The 25,885-nt window shown below is 31.2% G+C and overlaps 1 protein-coding gene across 1 annotated transcript in view; it reads right to left on the bottom strand.

Moving 5' to 3' along the window:
* Window positions 1-2,704: 2,704 nt before the first annotated feature.
* The window catches only part of LOC124535067 (homeotic protein ultrabithorax), a 121,447-nt gene continuing 98,266 nt past the window's right edge, over window positions 2,705-25,885 (bottom strand). The window contains exon 3 of the mRNA XM_047111107.1: window positions 2,705-6,034. The gene's annotated coding sequence lies outside the window, so the exon portion shown is untranslated. The remainder of the gene's footprint in view (window positions 6,035-25,885) is intronic.

Genomic DNA, 25,885 nt, shown 5'->3' with positions numbered 1-25,885 from the left:
ATTTTAGGTATTTATAGTGTTGATAGCCCAGTGCAAATAATTCATGGATTGTAGCTAAGAATAACGAGTGTCAAATCCGGTTGAATTCGAATTTTTATGTGCTTAATTTGTGCTTATTATTCATACGGTGACAGTAAGGAAAATCATCTTGAGGAAAAGAAAGTAAAAATATGCCATTTTTGTATCCAAATAAGTCTACTCCTTAAGGGGAGAGGATATTGCTAATTAGTGACACGTTACGGATATTTAACAGTTTTTATACAAATTGTAGTCGAAATCATTTTGTTTTTCTAAAAACATGACTTGACTTAAATCATTACTAAATTAGCAATGTATTTAAATACTCCTTGGTATTTCCGATTCGTCTGATTAATTATTTTTCACAACAAATAAAAAGGGAATGAACAGTACTTTAGCCAAATTATCAGAAGTATAATTAAGATTAATTTTTGTACACAGAAAAACATAATTTAATAACTTTAAAGTATATACTGATAAGGATAATCGATTTATTGCTAAGATGTTTTTTTTTTTCAAAATGTGTATTGATTATTATATGATAAAAAATGTAGCAAGTTTGAAAACGTTTTTTTCTACCTGTTTTTTGTATGTGTTATGGATAGTGATATTTCAAAATTACAACTCATTAATGTTATAGTTTAGAAACCATACAAATGTATAAAACAATATTAAAATTCAATTTTTCTCATCACCATGTCAAGTGTTTGTTGTGATGGGTCATTCTCCAAAATAATGTGTAGCTGCACTTGGTCTTTCCAACGGTAAATTAATTTGGTTGAAGTCTTGAATTATAAATACCAAATTTATGCCTACATCTGAACATTCCTTCAGTCAAATTTATGTACGTGCGTAGATGTTCTTATAAAGCTTTCCTTTCTTTACAAAGCTTAGTTAAAAGAATTCGAAAAACAGACAAATTAGCTTATATGATGCTTATATTCTAGTGGCAACTACTTAATTTGCTTCAGTTTATTTAGTGCTTTAGCAAGCGAAATAGGCGTGAGGAAACCAAAATATTGCGGATGAAATTCAGCCATATGCAACGAGATGAAAGAAGTTCCAAAAGGCAAGAAAAGGAACTGCTCGTTAGCTACCGATATGGATGTTACTTTTTTTAACTTTTACGAATAATCTTTATGCTTGACTTGCAAATTGCTTGACCTCATCCTGTAGGTATAATTAAATATACTGAACCATGATCTAGAAGACTGTTCTACGTAAGACCCGAAAGTGGATTCTGTACGGTCGAGCGAATGGCTGAATAATTGCAGTCCCTCACCAGGTGGACTTGAGTCATTACTCTAACTGTAATCCGGAATACATCCTGATTTATTGCGGCCGCCAGACAAATTTACGTGTTTTATAAAAAATGGGGCTTATTCCGCTCGTAAATAATAGAAGATCCCCGAAGATGAGTTCCGTGACGCAGTATGTTTCTTGTGTTTTGGCTTGCGTAACTTTGTGTTTTCCTTGTAAAGTTATTTTAACGGAACGAGAAATTATGACGATGCGATAAAACATTTTTAGAATATTTTCTAAATCTCAATATGAAACGATATTTCCTCATTCTCGGCTTCGTATTTGTTATCGTGAAATACTGCAGTATAATTATGCGTTAATTGATGATAAAGTAGATACAGCTATCGTTATTTTCAGAAATAACGCAGACGTACTTAATTTGAGAATATGCTCTAAGCTTGAGTCCTTCCATTTCGCTTCAAGCTATGACATTAAAATAGGCAGATACACATTTTTCAGAATATTAAAATGCCAGTATATACAAACAGTATGCAAATATGGTTCGGATTCGCTTGGCAAAGCTTCGATCCCCACGTCCCGGCCTCGCATGCACACTTCCTGTTTGGCACGACACCACGGCTACTCCTATACCTACCTGCCAAGCGCTATTTTCTAGTAGGTATCATATGTTTAAGTATACGACAAACTTAATAACCATATGAGTATAATAGGACATAAAGAACGTATAAATAAAGATAGATTGTTTTTGTATTGTTTTTCATGAGATTTGACTTATACAAGGTATGTTCATTGTACAGTGTACCACATTGTACACGCCTCCTTCATACCTACGTTGAACTAGCAGTGTGTTGAATTTGTTGACGGTTGTACGGCTTCGCTCCAAAGGGTAGTAGGTAGGTAGGTTGAGAAGTTATAGGTATATATAATCTTCAACCTATGTTGAAGTCTGATTCAAATTTGATACGAAATGGACTGATAGTTAATGAGAATACTAGATTTAACCAAACAAACTCTCCACCTTATATAGATATAGATTATTTCTTTACTTATCTAGTTAAGATCAGTTGATTCTACTTTTTCTCGTTTATAATCAAAGTGATTACACACAAACCACTGTAGTTTTTATGATCTAATTTCTTTAATACTTAAAGTATAATCTGCTTTGTCAGTGATTAATATAAAATACAGTACAGTTAATTCCAAGCAGACAGATAGAATAAATAATCTTAGTATTTTTTCTTTATATTTTAAGAAAATACAAGAATAGTCAAATGCAAGACCATATTAATAACACACAACTAATAGAGTCAGTTAAACATAGGCGCACTGCACTCTGCGATTATCAAAAACTTAAAATACTAGTGTGATTTTGTGTAACGTAATATTTAGGTGAGGTAGAAATAAATAAATAAACTAGTTACAGTAACAGAATTTTTATTTAATGCAGATCCATCTTGCACTGTAGCCGATATTGTACAAAAAATTATAATATCGCTTTTCATTCATAATATTATTGGTAATATATACATAATTGTATATTATTACACATTCCACACAGTTACAAATGTAAAACACAAACATTTAAATCATTTTAACTAGAATCCCTCGAGTTTTAAGTATTTCTCTTCATTATTACTAATTAATATTAATCAATTATAATAGGTATATTACAATCAATTGGGCCTACCTATTTACGTATGATCGATGTTTTGTTAACAAAATTTACGTATTACATCCGTGAGCACGTTCCCATATAAAATAAATAAACATTTAATACGTATTGTAAAATAATAAAATTATATTTGTATAAAATTCGAAAACAGTGTGTTACAAAACGAGTGAAAAAATTTTGAATTCCGATATCAATTTCATCTCAATGATAAAAGCTTTATAAATAAGTTGCTTATAATATTTACAATATATTTAACAAAGTGTTACAATAAAACTTAGACGTGATTTCTTTCTTGATAAAATGAGAAATAAGTGAATCTTAATCTAAATATTTGTTTCTTACGTTTATAATAATTAAAACGCATATTTGAATGAAACATTATTGAAAATTAATTGCAAAATAATCAGACCAATTATGTGTATGTATAATCAAAGGAACTTCTCGAGGTAATTTAATAATAAACATAAGGATATTTCATCTCTAGACCCTCACACAAAATGAGACGCGGATCGCTCTTAATTGTGCTGTATTAAATCCTATAATCCTGTGACAATCCTGTTCACATATATCTTAGCCGGATCAAAATCGATTTATGTCACCTCCATAAAGATAGAATTGTTGTCTATGTTGAAATTAAAATATATTTCAAAGGTACAGAATAATTTAGTTTAATGCAAATCATAATTATATCAGAAAATACAAACACAGATAATTGTACTTATATTTCATTATTTTTTGAATGATCTTATTAGCAAGCTTGTTATTTGAATAGATTTTGTATATATTATTATTTGATTATTACTCATATATAATTTAAGTATAATTTTTATATCTTTCATCATAATTTAAATTTCAACAATTTCATGTATTTCAACAGTGATCAGTATCACAATTGTGTGTTTATTAAAAATATCTTTTTGACAAAGAAAAAAAATCGTGACACTATAAACATTCCCTCCTTTTATTGACAAATATGACATTTGAATGGAAATTATAAGGATTTATAAGGGTCCAAAGATAAAATATGAATTATTGAAAATAAAATATATATATTAGCTAAGAATACACTGAAATTGCATTTGGCACTTCTTCGTTGGATAACTTAATAAAAGTATCGAAAGAATCACGACCAAATTTTTGACGATCACTAAATTTATGAAGAAAAATTACGTATATGTTTATAGGAATCCAAAAATATTACCACTACTGTATCTTAAAATAAATTATATTACTCCTTAATTTTAATAGCTATTCGTATACTGGGCACAACTAGTTTTGATTCTTGTCATTTTTTAAGTGACTATAGGTAAGCTAAGAATAAGTTAAGCTATCGACTAAAATGGAATATTTTCATACTAAAGCCTTTCACGTTACGTATATAGGTTCTAGGAGTGACGCCAACGTTATGGACATTTATTATCTGTAAAATATTTATAAAAGACATTATTACTTCAGATTGCTCTAAAAGAAAGCGTTTTTATACAAATAAAGGATATAAAATGTACGTTTATTTACCTCATATTTATATCTGTTACATTATATTTTTACAATACAAACAGTTTTACGACTATAATATTTGATAAATCATTTTAACGTAACGTCACGCCAGTACTTTGCAATCTTCCATATAGACACAATTTTAATTAATTTCTGAACGTATACAGACGTTGTACATCAGTTTTCAATATTAATTCATACTAAACTTATAATTATATACACAAGTAACATTAGGTAGCACGTCACTGTATCCAACGTTTTCTAGGAGTCGCACAGATTCACGACAAGTGAGATTAGACGGAGCCTTTTTTCAAAAAAGCCTTTTAGACCTTACCAAAAATGTACATTCAATATAAGTTGCACAGATAACGTGGTACCAATATTATTATTTATTTTGCCCCCCACTATTTGGGTTAACATGGAACACTTTATATCAGAGATGTGGCAAGTTACCGATAAACCCAATGTGTGTAGGTATTTGTACATTTTTCATTTTTTTTCCTTACACTAATTTTAATAAATCTTAAATAAAATTCTGTCCTGGACGCAAAATTACAAGCAGAGCTTTATTAATTTCAAATTGTACTTCAAGAAAGTAGTTGTAAAATTAATTCGATAGGTGAGATTCGAGAACAGCATCTTATTCGAATACAGGAATAGAATAACTTAAGAGCTAAATTTGCATCGATCCAACTGCGCGTTTTGGCAGATAAACTGCGATTCCGAGTGAGCGATAGTGGGGCACAATTCGCACGATAAATAAAAACACAATTCCATTTGAAGCTCGAGGCTGCGGCGCGGCGGCGTGTCCCGTGTACCTCAGCAGGCGTTCAAGATTTATACAGGGAGATGCGGAACAATATATCACGAGGCAGAACAACGCGGGAACTCAACCTATTCCTAGTGTGGAACAGCCACCGTCCCGATGGTACCGATAGTGGATCAGCTAGTCGATATCGACAATTCCGCTTTTCCATTCTCTCGATACACGTCCGTGCACTGACGTCTCTATTTATAACGTCGACCTAGCGTTCGCATTATTAGACAACTTCCCTAAAATATTGACAAAAGCTAATTAATATTAATAGAAACGTCTATTTAATAACAAGTCGAGATTAACATAACGTATGCATACATAACTCAAGCTAAGCGATAAATAAGCGGACATCGAAACGTGTATTTTTCATACGAGCTTCATATAATTTATAGTCGACGATGATATCGCGACTGGTTCTTTTATTTGTGAAATAGTGATACGCGGAGTGTGCTCGGTAAGCGTTACTAACGGGAAATTTTGACAATAAATCTTCGGCAGTCGATTGCCTAAGCGTTCGTGTGGGCTGGCACAAAAATTTATTCGACAGTCGAGTTTGATATCTTGATCTCTCGACGTCAAACCGAGTCGGGCGAGTGGAGTAAATCAAGCGGCAATACGACAATCCATACAGAGCACATTTTATTGCATACGAAATGGGAGATCTGGAATGCTATGACATATCACGGAGCGCGCTGACATTCACTCGCGTTGAGCCCTAACATCTACCGCCACCTACCAAGCGACAACGCGCTACACGCGACGACCACCTGAAACAAAAGGAAAGCGAAATTAATAAAATGCCAATTAACAAAACAAAATTAAAACGCATCGACGTACATCATTCGCGAAATAAATTTAATTTTAATTAAAGCAGCTGTCGACAAATCCATTCCTGTACACATTCATGTATTAGAATGAAGTTTAAAACTCACGTGTTCAATATTAAGTACCGACATTCATAATATATCTTAGGTATTTGTTGAATGTTTTCGTAAAGCCAAAAACAAAAGAACGAAAGAATTAGGTATAAGTAAAGCTAGCAAGGTCGTCTAGCCTTGTCAGTATTATAACAGTTATATCAGTTATAGCTAACTCTCACGAAATATTTTTAAAAGTTTAAGTTAATTTCTAGCGTAATGCGAATTTGATAAAAGGCCGTATCTCTGGCAGGCAGGCTCCGACGAGCCGGCTCTGAAATTAAGATGTAACATGATGCGAGAACGAGCAAGAGCTGCTAGATTTATTGCTATACCACTTTGCATATGCTGATTTACAAAGACTAAGGATATTGTATAGAGCTGTTACTAGTGTGACTCGTATCACTTCACTGTGTCATTTATATCGAATTTTATAAAAGATTTGATTAAATTTGCGTATATTTGATCGATAGGTTAAATAAATATTACTTTTTTTTTGAAACTTAACATAAGTGTAAGCTAAATAATAGCGACGAATAAAAGACTTTAATTTATTTAACTTTTATATAAAATTATCAATTTCATTATTAGGTTTTTCTGTTAATTTGATATGGATAGATTTAACTTTGAGTAAAAATATTACTTGTTGACTTCCGGGCAGGATACATTACATGAATATATATTTGTAATTAACTAACATGACTGTTTTTTTTAATGTTGAAAGAGAGTAACTACTGAAGTTCTTCTCGGTAGAATGTACTTTCCGAGCTAGTGGTAGCTTAACTTAATATGGTTGTTAAATGACGATTCAAAAGTGCTTGTAAGAGCCTGCTTGCATAAAGAATATTTTTTTCTCATTTCAATTCGATATTTTCCTCTTAATTTGATATAGGAAGGTGCTTTTTATTTAATTTCGTGATAGTTACTAATACGGTGTAATATTATTTATTTTATGATTATAAATTGTATTTCAGCTCTTTATAGTTCCCTCGATGCTGATGTTGCCCGTTCGCGAAGGCGCGCGAGCGGGACGGCTGTCTCGCCGTCCGCAGTCAGCAAAAAGATATAACAGTCGTAGCACTGTATAACTCAACCGAGCTTTAACTACAGATTAAATATCATCGAATTTATATTTTATAACAAACTAGCCATGCCCCGATTTCTGCCGATACACCTATACGACATTACTGTGTTTATTACTTTGTAAGTACATATGTATATTTTTTTATAAAAACAAAATAAGGGTAGCAATTTCTATAAGGGTAAGCGTTAACAAAAAAGCGAGATAAAATGCATTTTTAGAACATAACTATCTAAGTACTTAACAAATTTCTTTAATTTTCATTGCTGCGCTGTTTCATCGATACCTATATAAAATACTATTTTTATACATATTATACTGTAACCTGGAAGCTACCCTATTGATTTTCGTAATTAGATTATTAATTTAAGCAAATTCTAAATATACTTATTAATTCTTTGTTTCAGATCAAACGAAGCACGTAGTTGAGCATTGTCTTCGCAAAATCACGCAATAAAAGCTAAACGAACTACTTTAAAGAAGTCAAAGCGGTACAAGGCGGCTTACCTTCCAACGGGAAGTGATAAAGATGGAGAACGCCAACCGAATAATTATTGATACGATTATGTGTTTCTATTACGGACAACGGATTTACCTAATTCGTAGTCTCTATATTGTTATTTGTGCTATTTTGATTTACCTTTATTTATTGATTACATACGAATTTTAAAAAACATAATTCTGTACCTATAATCGTCGTTTAATTTTGAATGTGGAACGTATTTAAGTAGCTATCGATTAGATATAATTTTATTAACGCTATAACATGATCTTTTAATGAACTTATCAATAGACCAAACGAGTCTCGAATAGAGAGAGGTTATATATACCTATTGATATAAGGAAAGGATTAAAATAATATTTGTTATTTTAAGAAAATAGCAACACAGCATAACAAGACAAAAACTAAAACACAAAACCTATTTTTGTATGTTTAATATAGAGCGTTTAATGACCTAAGTTAGACAAACATCCTGAATTGAATTCTATTTCCAGGCACTGACCAGTACAAGTAAGAACAATGGAAGAAGAGCGGCAAGCGCTCCGTCAAGTGCGAGGGCCCATAAATCCAACAGGACGCGCAATTTGTTGAATTACAGCATGCGCCAGGCAGCCACCGGGCCGACGCGAAATTAGCTCCCACAGAGATAAATTGACGGCGGCCCGCTAAATAAATTATTTGGGAAAACCGAGAAAAAACGGGCGTCTTTCCTTGATAAGGGTTGCACGCATTCTACCGTGGAAATAATGAATATCGACCGCCTTATTGCTAAACATTATCAAGCTACTTATTTAGTTACCTAAAATTGCGATGATATCGCCTTCGAATGCCGTTCATCCCGATTAATAATTCTGATTGAGTTAAGATAAATTTCACGGGATCGAAGCTTCGTATTGACCGCATCGCAATCACTCAATTCGATTTATCTAAACTGCAATCTGAATTATAAGATACAAAACATTAGCATCGTTCTTGAATCATTAAATTCCATACCGGCTTCTGGAATTTAATCGCTAAATTATCACTTGACGGCATTTTATCGCGCCCAAATATATCTGATGGTCGCAAAAAATGATAATTTGGAAACACTTTAATTATACAATTGTTCTTTTTAAGGGACAATTTGCATAGGCACGATGGGTGATATATTTAGAATTTGAGTTTAAACATTTCGACGATGAAAATTTTACATGTATTTGTTATTGATACTTTAGTTTTATGACTATTGATTTATTATGAGTAAATTATATATTTTAACTGTAATATAGAGATTCGCTGATTATATCTATGTAGGTAAAGCTCTTTGAAATGCACTCTAGCACGTTTGTGCATTGGTAGACAAAAAGGGTTGGCACACCCTTTCTTTCAGCGGGAATTAATCTTCGTTGTATATTCAAGATTTAGCCGGCAATAAGAAAGACACATAGGTGGGCTTACCGAGGGGCGCGAACGGCAAATTGTCTCAGATTCAGTCTCCCCACCCCGGAGGATTTTATTACATTCGTTAACGCATATTAGATTAATGTGTAAACACTTTAAATTTGTATGCAAATTTTACGAAGATTAAGCACAAGCAATGCCAATTAAAAAAGCATATTAACCAAGCTGCTTATATTTCAATAAATACAAAACGCAAAAAGTGATACGTTTTAATGGCCAAAGTAAAGTAAGGTTAATTTCTAACTGGGTAAAATCTTTTATATTTTAAAATGTTCGATTTATTCGATGTTATGACAGAATTCCATTCCAAAATTACAGTTTTCCTTACAATATTTTCCATTGCCCCTGAATTACAAGATTATAAATGAGCACAAATGCAATTATGGGTTCTTCAGTTATAATTACGACCTCTAAAACATCTCGTTTTAATGACAATTAAAAGTAAAATCATGGTAATAATAACCGATTTAATAACTATTTTCTTTTTCATTTAAATACAAATGAAATTATAAATGATTTACTGATGCAATCGTGTTAACTAGTTTGACAGAATATAATTTCGCGTTTCTTTTGGGGTACCATGTTTGAAATGACTTGGGCGAGTAGATCCCACCCCTACCTGGGCTATCAATTCATCCCCACCGACGTGAATGCGGGCCGTGTGACGTGCGCCCGACGCCATTTCTGTTTCTAAACGAAACAGACGTATTATTTAATTTATTATTAATAATTATTTTATAATTGTGAATGTTCTATTATTTTACACTTATACAACATGCTACATAATTTTAACAATTACCTATTTAATAATAATAAGTCATTACATTATTAGGTTTTAGATATATATAATAGAACATACATAACAGCCGTGTTATGTTTTGCCTATTATGTTACATATATATAGTTATATGACAATAAAAAAATTTGAATTGGATATTTTTTTATTGCGTTTCATAAAGAACTAAATTTCAAAAATCTTATAACAAGAGAAACCTTAAAAAAAAAGAACTTAAAAAAGAGTTGAAAACAGATTTTCGTGCTGAATTCCGATGCACCCCCTGTCGGGACATTAATCAGGATTTTGGACGGGCGAAGCTAAAATTTTGAACGCTTTAAGCCGAGCGTAAATTTCATATAACATGACACTATGGAAAAAATGACGCTGCGTTACCTAATTCAAACATTTGAACGTGAAATAACATAAACATGAGAAATAACAAACAATTTTGAATTATTTTTAAAATTAATTCTACCTTTTGTTCAGGAAATAAATATTACATCGTATAAAACAAAGTAGCTTATCGCTGTCTGTCCCTATGTTTGCTTGTATCACGATTTTGATGCAGTTTTTTAAATAGATACAGCAATTCAAGAGTTAATTTTTTGTATATAATACATGGACAATATAGTAAAAAAAAACAAGAAAAAATCTTTAGTATATTTAGTATCAGCATTGCACACGTGCGAAGCCGGAGCGGTCGCTCTTTAAAATATATATCAATTTAAAACTTAGATTAGACTTATGTTAATGTATTTTTAAGACTGGTAATAAAACAATTATCGGTAAAATTTTAAAAAGTACTTAGAAATTTTTATTTGTCCCGTAAACATTCACACTACAGATTAATTTTATTTTTAGAGTCAGCTAATGCGACCGACGGACGGACTAATCCTTCTTTTTTCTTGCTATTTATTTCCGTAACACTTTGTTATGTGTCACCATTAGGCCGAGTATGTGAGGGTTGCGATGTAACTATTTTAGGTACGTACATTAGGTTAACGATTACGCGGTTTTAGTTAAATTGTTTTAGTTTAAATTATTTCAATGTTGATTCATGTAGTTCATAACGTTAATACATAGCTGTTGTTTACAGTGGAATTATATATCATCAGTAAAAGTTTAAAAAAAATCATAATATTACATAATAAAGGTAACCTTGATTCAGTTACCACCTATATATAGTAATAAGAGAAGCCGGTTTTCATGGGTATGCCACTCCGAGGTCCTATGTTCCATTCCCGGCTGGGCAGATGTTGATTATCATTAGTTTTTTTGTTGTCTTGGGTCTGGGTGTTTGTGGTACCGTCGTTACTTCTGATTTTCCAAAACACAAGTGCTTTAGCTACTTACATTGGGATCAGAGTAATGTATGTGATGTTATCTCATATTTAAAAAAAATATATTTAAATAATTCTCCATATTAAATGATACCTCAGATATATTGTTAGGTTGACAATGACTTTCTGAATAAACAAGCATTAACGCTTTGTTGATACAAACCCGATGATACATCTGAATTTTACATTTATAAAATGAGAACTACACTTTATCATTTTTAATATTAAAATAATTTTATTAAGCTAGCTTGTCGTACACTATACGTCAACATTCACGAACATAACTCACTTACTTAATTTAAAATCCGACTAAGAATAATGAAAAAAAAAAATATTTTGTTGCCAAATATTGAAACGAGAAAAACTATTTAATCCGAAAACTTTTGTAGGTTGGAACGGAAAAATAAATCAGAGAGTCGTCGTCGATGCCAAGGAAATAAGACGATACTCTGCTGGCAACATTGCAGTTTATTCTACGTATACATAATCTGTCATACCTACTGCAAGTGATGCCGTCACGGACTGAGGGCGCTATTAATTATGAATAATCCGTGCGTGATAAATATCTTAGCTTATCTGTGCGGCAACAAGCGGTAAGCGTTGTCGCACAGAAGTTATTTCGCGAGATGCGTTTTTCATATTAGGCGATCATTAATTCGTTACTAAAATTATTTTATTTCATTAAAACGTTACACCTATTTCTGTGTCTGTTATATTATTATATATTCAAAATAATATTCCAATGCGACCTGTTGACAAATTGACTATTTGTATTATAAGTATTATTTGAGTTGTTTTAACAGTAGATTTTTTTCACAAATATGTTGCAATATCCTATAGGTGTGTTTTGTATTAAATTTTCAAAGATGTGTTTTTAATAGAAACTTATACCTAATTCAGTAAACAGGTAATAAGTCAAATAGTCAAATCTATATTGATATAAAAGCATTACACTTACTTAACTTATTACTTACGTAGACAAAATACTACTACTACTTAAGTAGACCGGTTTGATACGGTAGGAGATAAAATGTGATACTTCATCAGCATCTCCGTCGCTACAAGCGTCTTATTATAAATAATATTTTCGTTTAGCAGCAAAATTACAATCTTTCATTCGTTAACAAACAAGAGAGAAAATATAACAGTATCTCGGAGAGAAGATTACTCCTGGGGTGTGATCTTTATTACTTAGAATCACGTGATCTCACAATAAACTATTTCTCATCACTGTTATATAGTAAGGCGCTGTATTCACACTTTATATTTTTTTTCCCTCCATTCCTTAGAAAAATAACAATCGTGGCCATACATCAACTCCTGGCTCGTTACCGAAATCACGTTTATCATAGATCACATTTGTCTAAGGTTTTATTCATCCAAGTTAATAAGCGATATAACTCCAAATAGCGAGACATTGAAATTAAAACCCTTTGGTGAACTCTATAAAGGACAAATTTCAATAATAAATATATGGTTCACAGACAAAATTTGTAAGAAAAGCGATATAGAATAGTCGCGAGCCACACACGACGAATTACGAGCGAACACAGGCTGCGGGGGTTGAGTTATTTGACTCTGCTATATAATATTAATGATATATTATCTGTAATGATAATCTTAGTTGGATTTCTCATTAGATTTGGGATCCATTGTATCAATGTAATTATAATAATATATGCATTAAAACTTCTGTCAAAATAATGCTTGTCAACGGAATGTTGGAAGATGGCGCCGGCCCGAAACGCGATTTGTCAAAACGAAAACAAACAGCACAGAAATAGTTCCGAGTTGACAAATATATAGCGTATCGCGGTCCAGTCACACTCGCGATTTCAGAAGTTTATATGAATTTATACAATAATGAAAAATAAAACTGATCTATTACTTCCATACAGCAAAACCAGTACCTACTTAATGTAGCAACGCTGCCGTAATTATAGTTATAACGCATTTTCATTACGTAAATTCGACATAAAAAGATTTAGCGCTTTTTTTTAACGAATCTCTAAAAAGGTGTTATATGTTTTTCAACAAGAAATACATCACAGAAAAGAGATAAATATTAAAAAGCTACTTACATTAGAGTCGAAACACGTAATTTCTGTAGATATTTGTCTAAGCAGAAGCTACTGGGAACGGAGGAGAGATTTAGGGCGCTTACAGCCTTGCGATTACGATGTTCTAATTATACATTTTTAATAATATTTGAATATCGAATTAAAGTTTGAAATTATGAAGTGACATTTCGGTGAGTGTCCTAATCGACAAAAAAGGTTTTTCTTCCGTCACATCAAAGACATAAGACGTTTCTTACTCGTTAATTACAAGCGCTACTCACTTTCGCGTATAACGTTCCTTTTTTGAAAAATAGATTAAAAATATAATTGGTTAAGGCTTGCAGTGTTGAGTGTGGCAAGTATGCGCGCGACTTATAGAGGGTCGTTGAAGTTAGGCGGGACAAGAGCGCAACAAGAATAATACAAAATGTTTTTCATTTTCTTTATGTCACCCCCGGCAGTCGTAAAGGCATTAAGCGTGACCAAACTTTTGTTTGATACCAGCAATGTGAGTATGAGCGAGATGATACCTACGTTGCACTCGATAACTTAAAACAAAGATTTTTTAAATAACAAGGTTAGATGCACCTCTTTATTTCATAACTCCTTTGATTTACAAAAGAGTTTTTAATGTGCTAAAAATATATCAAACGAATAATTATACTTTATCAGGTTAAATGAACAGTTATAGCGAGCGCTAATTTTTGATTATTTATATGTCTAGATAGATTTATCCGTCGAAAGAAATAGTGGCCAATGTTAGTCACTAAGTACCTATACGCACACTAGCACACTAGTCTAGTGTGCTGCGTAGCTGTCATGCACACCACGAGAATTGTCTTGGCCCGTTTGATTTAATTATTTTGTAGTGCGACACTATTATCTAAATAAATAAATAATCTTAAGCCATCATATAAATTAAGAATGATTTTCTATGATATTGATTTAACGGAGATATTTTAGTATGTAGATTGCGTTGCCTCGTCGGTAGTGTTAATAATTCTCTTGTAGGTATTTCATTATTTATTATACAATATACAAGTAAATTTCTATGAACAAGACATTAAAAATAATCAATATTAAAGTAAAATATTTGATATTCGTGTTACTAGTACAGTAAAGATAAATAAATTATACAAATTGCAATTAATAAAGCCGTAAACTTCATTGTTAGGTACCTAATCTAAATATACTAATTAAAGATATTTTTGAGTTTATTTCTTTTCGATTGCAAGCACGTTACACATGTATTGGGACGTTCACATTTTTATCACGAGTTCCGATCCCTCAGATAGGGGGAAGAAACATGGATATTGAAGAATTAACTCGATTCCGGCGAGATAAAGCTAGGAGGATAAATCTTATTATCTGGTTTATCTACATTAAAGTATGTACATGCCTTTATATTATGTCGCTCGAATATATCTATGTTCTTTATTTTAACATTAAGCAATCATTAATAAAAGAAAAGAAATAAATCATACATTGCCAGTTAATTTAATTCTATCTTATACACCAACAAGCAACACGATTGAAAATTATTATGAAAAAGTTTTATATTTATTTATATTTGTGTAAAAAGAAATTATGAACAATGTTGTGAAAATAGAAATTCAAATTTCGAATCTACAGAATAAAAAAAATACATTATCCAATTTTCAAAACAACGTTCCATTTTCAAATTAAATAAAATGATATTATATACCTAATAAACGTTCGTAAATCGTGAGTAGAAATGTACTCGCATGTTTATAGTGAGATTATATTTTTAATTAATAAATAGATGAAGGTTCGATAAATGGAGCCAAGCGTTATCGCTTCTGTTATAAATACGATATACGTTAAATAATTAGGTGTTTTATTTATTGCCCTTATATTAACTCATTAAAACTGACAATATCTAATTAGGAGTGGTTTGAGTAAATAGACATAATTAAGAACTTTTTCAATGATGTATATCGCTTGAGGGGCTTAGATAATAAATTCATTAAGTAGGAAGTTGCCTATACAATGGTATTTCGATGTAAATTAAACTATTATTAAGGGAAATTGAATTCGTAGTGTTATTTTTATAGCATGTTTGATGTTTATCTTGAATATTTTACTGTTTTAGTTGGATTTTTAAAATTTTATGTATAAAGTTATTTTATTTCGAAGGTATGAGGTTAGTTGAAATTCTTCAACCGTTATGGTTGAAAAATCGGTTGCTATTTAAATAACTACTTATTTATATATTTTGGTGTCGGTACATACATGGACGCCTTAATGCCATTGATATGTATTATATTAAAATTTTTGAAAAGGGATTGGTCGAAATAAACATATTTACTTACTATCTATTTCAACACATCCATTATTTATCTGTATTTTATTAACATGATACGAAATTTTCAAATTGAATAAATCCTCTTTCGTAACGGTATTCTAAAATTGAAATTTTCCTTTAGGTTTGTAGAACGAAAAAAGCTATGGTCTTTCAAGTATTAAGATAAAAGTGATTACGGGTAACAAGAGTAATTACTCTGTTAGACGAGAAAGACGCCCGTCGAATTAACGCCTACTACTAACCCCAGACATGAATTCCATGGAATAGCGTGGTGGGTGAAAATTTTGAAAATATTTTTATATTACTTACATCATAATCGGATGTAATATATTTTTAAGGACACGTAAAGGTCAAATCAGAAAATTTATAAGCAAATTTTGTATCAAACGAAAATCTAGTTTTTCTTGTGTACGTCTGTTATGCGTTATATTTTAATTTTCAAGTTCTTATTTTGTTCAGTAACATAGAAAATCTTGCAAAAAGTACTTACATTTTTTTAAATAAGTTATTAAATACAAATGTTCACAAAAACTTCGATATTAAAACACAGTTTAATTAATACAGTTTTAGAAACAAAAACGTTGCACAGGTAAAATATTACCATCAATTACCAGACGGTACACTATCGCAATGAACTAGAGACTGCGACCCGGGGCTACCTGTGGCTCGTCGTAACAGCCCCGTAATAATATTTTATGGTCATTACCTTTGTAAACACGGCTAAAACGTTTCACCGGCTAAAAAACGACAATTGCATTAAATAGAACGACGATTTTAAAAAAAGAACAAGAGATCTATTGACAAACCGACAATTACATTCTATTTTTAAATTAGCCGTTCCTTTTTTAAAATTCGTCACGTTTCTCACAATTGCTATAGAACGTAAAGAGCGCTTTGTTTCATATTTGAAGGAGACTTGAGTTTAGAGAATGCATTTTATTTTTTAAAGAGAAAGCATAGCTCGGTGAAGTATCGTTCTAGGAAGTCGCCGACGGGATGGGGATGTGCCAAAAAGAGATAAAGTAGTTTTATTGATCTATACGGACGTTCGGGCGGCGCGAGTGTGAGTTGAATGAAACGAAGATAACTTGCCGCCCCAACATCATCCATCCCCGTCAGATGTTCGAACGTTCGTATAGCCCCGTCCCGCTCGGGCCACGTGACCTAAGCAGGGTGTAACTCACCCTACAACGGCCATAACTTACTCATAGCGATAGGCGGTACTGTCGCGAAAAACATGTCCACTTTATTTTTATTTTAAAGCGGTTTTCTACTTTTCTCTATACGCTGATAAACTGGTTTATTGTGTCATTTTTTTTCTTATTATATTACCAATATACTTACTATTATATTTTACGTTATACTCATCTTAGTTGATACGATTATTTAAATACATTTCACAGATAATATATACAAATTTAACAGAACCGGTATTAATAAATGCGTAGTATTTTTTATTCGACATTAAGAAGAAAAAGAAATTAATCCTAAGTTAATATTGTTACCATACCGGGAAATATCTTTTTATTTGGCGCTGTTCATACCAAATGTGCATCTCATAAATTACGGCGCTCCTTCATTATAGCTTTCTCTTTCTCGCATTCGTCTTGTTCCTACGCTTTATTAACAGGGTCAATCCACTGGGGCCTATACGTGCTTGATAAAAAATAAATTAGAAATTTGTTATTGTTATGATCATTATGAATGTATTTTGAGTTTATAATAACAATAATATCAACTTGCAGTGGTTTACAAAACCAGTTCAAACTGGTTTGCTTATCGTGGCTCGAGTCAAAGATTACTTTTTATTTTTGTACTTAATTATTAAAACAGATACTCTATTTTAACATAAGACATAGTAGTGATAGAATCTATTTATATTTTTAAGTTAAGTTAGTGTTTAAGTATCTTATAATCACTGAAACAAAATGTTTTTTGGGGAAAAATTTCTTTAAAGGTTAGTCAGAACTATGTTTATAATATGGATTTAGTGTGTTTATACACATATTATATTATTATTATAGAACCTTAGATTTTCACTAAGATATAAATTTTATTTCCAATGTAAGATTTAGAGCTAAACCACTACGTTGATCTTTTGTTGTAAACTTGAAGTCATTCTAATTCATGATATCTATATAATATTAAAAAAAATTATAAAATCGTTGGTTCAAACAATAGGATAGTATAGTTTAAGCACGCGATAGCTATTTTTTTATAGAATACTCACCTGATGGTAAGTGGTCACCATCACCCATAGACAATGACGCTGTAAGTAATATTAACTACTCCTTACATCGTCAATGTGTCACCAACCTTAGGAACTTGGATGCTATGTCCCTTGTGCCTGTAGTTACACTGACTCAACCACCCTTCAAACCGGAACACAACAAAATTGCGTACTGTAGTTTTCTAACGCTTTCATTTCTAGTCTTACGACACTTTAATCTTACATTCAAAATAAAATCAAACTATTAATATTGAATAAAGTTCCATTGATTTATAAAAGGGCTTATCTCACTGCAATATCTTTTTTATTTATTCACCCGCAATAAATAACGAAAAGAAAAGAAACGGGTAGTTCGAAACGAGCATATCATAATAATTGTATCTGTTTACAAAATTAATTTCAAGTGGCACTAAAACCGAGCCGCAATCACGACCGAGGTGTTAACCGATCGTAAACGTCAACTTAACGATCACGATAATCGTAAACGTCTCGTAAAACAAATAATTAGCGCTGTAAACTTCTGTTCGGATAAGTCGCTTGCAACGTGAAAAAAATGTATGCATATTAATATGTGATTATTCTAGACATAATTTGCGTTCCAGATTCAAATTAAATGTGTTTTTTTTTTAGCTGCCTGTTTCAAGTGTATTAAGTAACAACTGCTTCAGAATTTAAACTTTTTCGTAAATTTTAGTAACTGTAATCAATATGTAATAAAATTCGTTTTTGATTCTTATTTATATAGTATGATTTTTTGTTTGGGTACCTACGAATATTAATATTGGAACTGCGAATTTCGAGTAGACTAATAATAGGAGATTAGTATACAGTTATAAATATTATTGACATTATAACAATATCATTACATATGGTGTATTTTTAATACAAAATTAATTAAGAATATTAAACGCATAGTGTAAAACGAAATGCGTTTTACACCTGTGTTACCATAGAAAGTTTATTTTTGAACATTGACTTTAAAAGTTTAGTTAGGAAATAGCAATAATATTAAGAGATATTTTAAGCGGAAATGACTGAAAATTTTAAATAAAGTTATGTTAAAGAATATCTGTAATTTTACTATATTGATTTATTCTATGTATTTGCCACCTAAAATGCATAAACACGGTTGTTACTTTTCAAATTACCTTGGCTTGAGGTTCAAACAGCTAAGATGACAATGAGCGCCATCTATTATCGAATAGTAATAAATCGATTCAGTATCGAAGCAGTTATCATTATTTTGATCGTTTACTTTGTTCCTATTTAGTTTAATACATTTTAAAAAGATGTAGATATAATAATAGGCTATTAGAAACCTTAGGTAATATATGTTATGTCATTGTGTAAAAAAAATTAAAACAATCAATTCATTTTTGGCTTCATTTGCAATAAAAAAAAATTAATAATATAAACTACCGGCAATTAAACAAAAATGTCTAGACTTGTTAGAAAATGTGTCACAAGGCAAGTCAATTTAGCATAGATGTAAAAAAAAACTAACGTGGATCATTCTAGGAAAAAAACTTAAGTGCTACTTATAAAGTGACAACTCGTCGCCCATTTGAATCAAACTTTATAGCCTCATAAAACATCGCTTGTGGTAATAAAGTGATTTATCCCATAAAGTAACAGCTGATAGCCGTGATTACACACAATACGAGAGACTCATAATTTTACAACCAATTTACAAACAATAAAAGTCGGTCTCCTGTCTTATACGCCCATTCACCCTCCGATATCTCCATATTCGAGCCCAAAGTCGCAGCTCGTAAGTTTTATGGGTATTCCAATAAAACCATAACTTGTCGAGAGGCGATCGTCAACTACCCCATGACAACTATAGATGGCGCACATCTCTCAAGCGAAGCCTAGCGCCATCTGTGAGTGAATCACTGAAGCTTTTTATGAGTCATTTGAGGTCGTCACATCGTAAAATAAATGTTTTATGAACTCGGATGATGCCGCTAGAATAGCTTTGCGTAATCGGTACCTGTATGTCGTTATATGAATTTTATAATAGTATACAGATATTACATAGTTCACCACACAATTTTAAGCCAGTTATTCTTTTTTAATTAATTAACTTCACTTGGTAGATAATAAATGTCAATTTGGATAATATTGTACAATATTGACATGAATAATTTGGATAATAATATTTGCCTCTTTTGAGACGTCTTGGGCCATACGAATACAGGTAAAGAAATCCGTATTAAATAAAGGAAATTCGGATGTGTACAGTCGTATTATATGAAGTGGCTGGCAATATACGAACTGTAAATTGCATCATAAACATTCACTCGCCACCGCAGTACGCTTCCACCCGGCAAGCTTTCCCGCTTTTATTAGTACTCTCGTTCACCACAGACGTGGATGCGCTGTAGTCGATTGCCGACGATTTATGCGACATCTATCCGCGAGACAGCGAACTTCTGAGTGTGATGACAAAAATGACAACTAGTTATTCTTATTAAACAATTTTAACGCTGTAAGTTTATCAAACCCAGAGATATATTAAATATAAAAATAGATTAAACTTATTATTTGAGAGCATAGAATGATAACGAATATAAATTACATATTAATTAAAGAATGTTCTTAACAAGTAGTGTTAACGATAGATGGCGCTACTAGTATTCGAAATCAAATTTGAGATTTATTATTTTGTCTGATTAAACCATATTTGTATATGAAACGTATTTTTTATAGTTAATGAATTCCTTAGATTATATGTTATGAAAAAAAATCAAGTACCTCGATATACAAATTAAAATACATATCTACCTAATGAACGTAATAAAAAATAATTATTTATTTATATACCATATACTATTTATGTATTACATTTGAATAAATATTAATATTTACTAAGACAAGCTCTTAAAGTATTTAAATAGATAAAAGATTAAGGTAAATTGTATGATTTTTTTTACATAAATACTCTCTCTGAGTCATTATTATTAAATAAAAAGATTAAAGTTTATTCAACCATAAACATTACGTGATATTAAAAAAAATCTAAATCGCAAACATAATTATCTCAATCTAACTTCCAAGTGGTATATTATCTTATATGAAACGCTGTAAGACTACATGAAATATGTCCAACAATATTCCAAAACCCACCTAATTACATCCACAAAGCAGTTCTAATCCACTGAAACTGAACCCAAGCCTTTTACATAAATCCAATCTAAAAAGTTACCCGATATCTAGGGTAATTATAAAAGCTGGGGCGAGTGACAAATCCTCTAATAAAACAACAAGGAAATAATTCGGGCATAAATCGCCCTCTCGGTGTGAATAGAATAGCAATTATTTGGTTGAGTTGCTACTCACTCCTTCCGTAGGAAACTACCAACGGTTCTCGATTATGGGAAATTTTAATGTGTACCTTAATGTAATTATTACATTTTTTTATGGAATAGGTTGGCGGACGAGCACATGGGCCACCTGATGGTAAGTGATCACCCATAGACAATGACGCTGTAAGAAATATTAACTATTCCCTACATCGTCAATGCGCCACCAACTTGGGAACTAAGATGCTATGTCCTTTGTGCCTGTATATACACTGGCTCACTCACTCTTAAAACCGGAACACAACAATACTGCGCACTGTTGTTGATACCTGTTGTGGATGTGGATGATACCGTGCACAAAGTCCTACCTAATTTTTAACGAGAAACTGTTAAAAATATTTTGAACACTTTCTTTAATTTATAGGTATTTAAGAAGGAATTAGCAATTTCATTTTATTATACATATACGAGACAGAAATTCATCACCGATTTTAGTTTTCGAGGTATTTTTATAGATTCAAATTTAAATAAGTATGTAGATGAGTATTGTCATTCTAGTTTTAAATACCTAGTTATGTACTCATAGCAAAAACGTTTCCAATAAGAACTTTAAAATGTTACAAGTATAATAATATCACTTACGAAATATTACTGAAGATATTTCAGATCGAGTTTCAAGTGACTTACCGTGGGTCTCATTAAACTGCCATTCTTATTGGACCTCCCTTACACTTCATATTCTATATTCTAATGAACTATGAGACGGGTCTTTATTATTGGCCGTTGATCTGATGAAATCTTAATTATGGTAGCTTCCTCGTCTTAACTATCGTGTTGATATCGAATCGATAAAAGAGCTTTGTGTTTATTATTTAAATTAAATCAAAATAATATTTACGTCGTACAAAACGAGTTTATTTACAACATACACTTCCATGTTGTATGTTAATTTTAAATTGGTATTCGAATTCGAGTTCAGTAGCAATTTAATTCGAAATATGTTCTTATACAAAACGAAATTACCTAAATAGAATTTTCTCTAAAGTTAATCAAAAGAGATAAAATCCAATAGGCTTCTAGTTTAATCTCGAACAATACCGCGAGACAGAGTTTCGAGCAATAAAGAATGATAAATAAAGATATACGCCGTATCTCTGAGAAGACGGATAGGGGTCGCTGAGGCCCCGAGAAAAAGTTGAAGGGTTAAACCCTCTCCGGTTATTTACTAGACGGTCCCCGAAGCTACGGTTTGATAGAGTTTTTAGTTATCTCAATTTTAGGGTCGAATTTTAATAAAAATAGTTTAAATTCCTTATATGTATGTACATTGAACCAACTATAATAGGTACCTACTACAAATAAGTAGGTACCTACTATGATACGGTTGGTACGTCTATGTTTTATTTCTCCTAATATTATCTGTTTACCTAGCAAAGATATATCAGTAATAAATAAATATTCTCATATACCTCGGTTCAACTTTGCTAATAAATAATCGTTAGGTTCAAATAATTTTACCTTGGTAAATGAAATCAAAATATAATTTAAAATTATTTACGACTAATACAACAAAAATAATTTATTTTTATAACTACTGTTATTTTAATAAAATTGATGTCATACTTATATTTGTAAATTACGATCAAAGATTGTCGAAATAGATGTAAAATAAATGATAGCTGCGAATGAAATGTCGAATACCTACGTTTCTCACATTATAGAATACGAATTTTACCTTTTGTTTAATTATTTTTTTATAAATAAAATATGTGCAAACTTCACACAAAGTTGTGATTACTACATTGCACTAAATCATCGTTGAATCCATATATAGATAATACATTTGTTATTATACCACATACAAGCCGACAAATTCTCAGAAATAAATGTATCTCGATACATTTGAAGGAGGTCAGTTTTTTGCCGCCATAACTCTATATTTCGAATTAATTAAATAATTTCTGAAGTGTTTAGAAAATGCAATACCCATTCAAGCCCATACGTGCTTAGGATAGTAAATAGTTGGATATAATAAATCAGCGGGGACGCATGCGCACTGCGCTACGCACTCAATTAACAACTGCGATTTCAATTAAAACGCCTCCGACAATTTATATCTTTTCTAATTTATTCACTTTTGCTTGGTAGCTCGATTGGTTACAGGCCATTGGCTATGCCTCGCGCCTTGTGTGTGAAGATGTTTTTGCAATATTTACATATAAATGTTAGGATTATCCCTTGAAGGAACTTACGATAATTACACCTTCGATCTCAGCTGATGTAATGAAAGTATATTGGTTATAAAATTTGATCGTGTCGAATAAAGCCGTAGGTACATACAGTGTTGCTACGAAATATAGCCACGAAAATAAATTGAATCTTTAAAAATATATATGTACATAAGGGTCTAAAGAAAAAAGTATCATTTTAAAGCCTTTAGGTAGGTACCAAATTGGTTGATTACAAAAGAAATAAAATTATAAGTACGAATAAAATAAAATTTAGTTTTATCATTTATTTAAATAATTTAAGATATAATAGATACGTAGGTACAAGCATTGAATTAAGTTATAATTAACAAAATGAATAAGTTTTAGTACAGCAATAAATACATATATAACTAAATATTTTTATACTAGTACAAGAGAAAGTAGCGAACGCACCATAAACTAGTTAAACTGCACCTGTATTTTATAGTATAAATTTAGCTGAATAACTTAAATAGTGATAATTTAGATCAGCCTGTTTCAAGCCCAACATCTGCGTCACATAATGACAGTCCGTCAAAGGCAGCTGAAAGATGCCTGTCTCATTTATATAAAATAAACGATATAAATTAAAACTTGTTTATTAATAGATATCGTTTTTATTATTATGTTTTTATTTAATTGAATTATAGAAACAATTTATGGTGACCAGGTCTAGTGTTCAATAGTTATTTGACTGATAAGTGGTAAGATATTAAACATCTATCTATTAAATTATTATGTAAATTATAATAGTTAATGTAAGCGATTAACATAATTTATGTCTTGTTTTAATAATAATTAATTATATATTTATAGATTTATGTTATATGCAAAAAATTACAACACTATATTAATAATAATTAGAAGGTAAATAATGTAATTATTATTATAGTTCATTGTAAATTTATTAGACATTTATTCTAGTATAAGAATTGGTGATATATTTTAAGTTATGTACATAGATAACCTATATGTCGACTATTTTACTAAAAAAAAAAACAAATAATGCATGTGCGTAGGAAAAAAAGTACCTAATTGGTATATATGTGTAAATTAAACTTATACCTATTTCGTTATTCTATGCCTGCAATTAGTCTGAAATTAAATTCAACGTGAGAAAAAAAAACATTCCCGGTAGCTGTTTAAAAATACTGTGTTCATAAATAAAAATATATACCTATATATTAGAGGCAACTGAATAACGCATAGTTTTTAGGGTTCAGTATTTCGATTTGTTGATAAACCTCTTATAGGTTCAGCCTTGTGTCTGTCTCAGTCTATTTTAGAACTTATAGGACGAAAACGTTAAAATTTGATACTCAAAGAATAAGATAGGGAGCAGGGTAGTTGTTATGTGTTAAAAGAAATACTTAGGTACCTACATAAAATTATTTTTCAAACACATCGCGTGACGTAAAAATCGTGACATAAAAGTCTTTACTTTTATTTTTAAATGTTAAGTTTGAAGATTTAATATAAAATAATTGTTCGTCATCGTTCCATAATTCCTTTAATAAACATACTAACATTGATTTTAACATTAAGAATGTAAAATAAAAAGCCTCACTCCTAATTTCCAGGAAAACCCAATGGAGACTCTTAAGTCTGTAAATTCCCTCAGGAATCTTAAACCATTTACACGCTGATCAAATTCACACTTTCACATAACCGGATTTTAAAGTTCTACATTAATGGTGTTTTTGTGTGACATTATAGTAGTGTCCATAATTACAAAACTCGTCATAGAGAATCGTTGTATTAAATCATATAATACAACGCAGATCCTACTACTATTATAAAGGCGAAAGTTTGTATGTATGGATGTATGGATGTTTGTTACTCTTTCACGTAAAAACTACTGAATGGATTTGAATGAAACTTTACCACAATATAGCTTATACATCAGAATAACACATAGGCTACAATTTTTGAGGTTTCTAATGTGAGGTCGTAAAAAAACACATTTTTTGCGCATTTTTTATCCTTTACTTTGTACGAGAAATAATGACTTATTTACGAAGCGATTTTAAGCGATTACTAGACTAGACGGGACGAACCTAAAGTCCACGCGAACGAAGTCGCGGGCAAAAGCTAGTTAATTCATAGTTTACTATTAGCCCGTGGCTTCGCTCGCATGTGTTAAGCAACTACTTCTTTTGCTTAACACATGCGAGCTATGTCTTTTCTTGGTATTCAAGTTTGCTTCATAGCAAATTTCATCAAAATCGGTTCAGTGATTTGGTCGTGAAAACGCGACAGACAGTCAGACATACAGATTTCCTAACACATTTATAATATTAATATAGATTGTAGACAATATTTACATAGTCCACAAATAAATAGACACTTTTTCTTTAAAGATATTTACGACATCAACAATTGCACTATTA

This window comes from Vanessa cardui, chromosome 14 (assembly GCF_905220365.1).
Source record: "Vanessa cardui chromosome 14, ilVanCard2.1, whole genome shotgun sequence".
Classification (NCBI taxonomy): Eukaryota; Metazoa; Arthropoda; class Insecta; order Lepidoptera; family Nymphalidae; genus Vanessa; species Vanessa cardui.
The sequence above is the reverse complement of the archived record's forward strand: the minus strand, read 5'-3'. Positions and strand labels throughout refer to the sequence as shown.